The sequence below is a fragment of the Dendrobium catenatum genome, unplaced genomic scaffold (assembly GCF_001605985.2).
Source record: "Dendrobium catenatum unplaced genomic scaffold, ASM160598v2 fragScaff_scaffold_1165, whole genome shotgun sequence".
Classification (NCBI taxonomy): domain Eukaryota; kingdom Viridiplantae; phylum Streptophyta; class Magnoliopsida; order Asparagales; family Orchidaceae; genus Dendrobium; species Dendrobium catenatum.
Genome location: NW_021319627.1, coordinates 224525 through 226328, shown reverse-complemented (window position 1 = coordinate 226328; position 1804 = coordinate 224525). Strand labels below are relative to the sequence as shown.

Genomic DNA, 1804 nt, shown 5'->3' with positions numbered 1-1804 from the left:
ATCTCTACCAAATTTTATTTTAATTGAGTAGGATAGATATTTTAGTTGAAGTAAACAGTACTAGTATTTATAAATAAACATTCTTCCTCGTAGGATTGATACTCTTCTTTATCATTATAGTACTTAATTCAGCATGTATACTTGCATATATTAAGTGGAATTTTTATTATTTTTATATCAAAGAAAACTTAAGCATTGCTTAGAGATTGATAGAGCCCTAAAATATTTTTACAAATCTTTACATTACTCTACAGCTAGCCCCCATCAAATTTTTGGGGCCATTGTCGTGGAAGAATTTATTTTATTTATAAATTTATTATATTGTTGAATCAATTGCATAATTAGTTCTACTATATTCTTTTATTCCTTTATTTTAATTTATTAATTGCATATCTATGGTTGTTGCTTATAAGACATAGAGGAGAGGCATATTTAAATTTTGATTCTAAAATTGATTGAACCATTTCTAAAATTAGGCTCACCAAAAAAATTTTTAAAATGGTCAACCCTGTTCAAAACTTAGATTATTCTAGACCTATTAAGAATTTTGTAACCCTTTAGTACATTGAATTTGCCAAAGCATAAATAGACTCGCCATCCAAGAAAATAATTTTGAGTTAAAAGCTACAATAATTAAGATGGTATAAAATTTTCAGTTTGGAGGAACTCTCATTGAATACCTTAACATACATTTAGCAACTTTTTAGAAATTTGTGCATATTTAAGTATAATGGTATTAGTGATGATGTCATTAGACTTAGATTGTTTTCATTTTCTTTAAGAGACAAGGCAAAATGTGGTTAAATTATTTACCTTATGTTCTATTACCACATGGACTGAGTTGGCCTATAAATTTTGAGAAAGTATTTCCCATCTTCTAAGATTGTTAAGCTTAGAAATGTTATTACTTCTTCTACTCCGATGGAAGGAGAATCTTTTTGTGAGATTTGGAAGAGATTCAAGGAGATGCTTTGAAAATGCTAACAAAATGCCTTACTTGATTGGTTGGTAATTCAAACCTTTTACAAAAGATTGGTAGTATCCCTTAGAGCCATAATTAATGCTGCAGTCAGAGGTTCTTTGATGTTAAATCCTTTTTATGATGCTTATGAATTAATTGAAGAAATAACAACAAATAATTTTCAATGGTGTACTGATTAGGTGAATCTTAAGAGAGTGTGTTGAATTTATGAAAATGATGCTTTATCCATTTTGAATGCTCAGTTGTTATTATTCTAAGGAATTAGATGAATTGAAGGTTAATAGGTATTTTAGGAGATATAGTGTCGGTAAGCTAAGCCATGATACGTAGCGTCGCAGTGCTGCCCCATAGAATCTGAACAAATATATCATGAAAGGAATATGAAAGAATCATTAGGAAATATTGTTCTCCAATCAGGAATGCAAATGAATAATCAATCTAATGCTATTAAATAAATTGAATATCAAATTGGGCAATTGGCTAGGCTGATTTGTTATCAAAACTTAGTAGAACAATGTCATAATATTCAACTTAGTAGTGGGAAAGGGTTAGCAGACCCATATAAAGAGAAAAACCAACCCCAAGATAAGGATGTAAGAAAAGAATATCAAGAAAACCCCTCCTAAACAACTTGAACCTATTAAAGAACCCAAAAAGGTTTATAAAAAATTTGTTGATAGATCACCACCTCCTTTCCTGAGAGATTTGATCAAAAGAGTTCATGACAAATAGTTCACAATGTTATTAGAAGTGTTTAGTAAAATAACTATTAATATCCCCTTCTCTGAAGTTTTAAAATAAATGTCCACTTATGCTAAATTC

General features: G+C 29.3%; 1 non-coding gene across 1 annotated transcript; it reads right to left on the bottom strand.

Moving 5' to 3' along the window:
- Nucleotides 1-888: 888 nt before the first annotated feature.
- On the bottom strand, nucleotides 889-995 carry LOC114580660. The gene has a single exon (XR_003702163.1). It is a non-coding gene; the product is annotated as a small nucleolar RNA R71 (small nucleolar RNA).
- Nucleotides 996-1804: the final 809 nt, after the last annotated feature.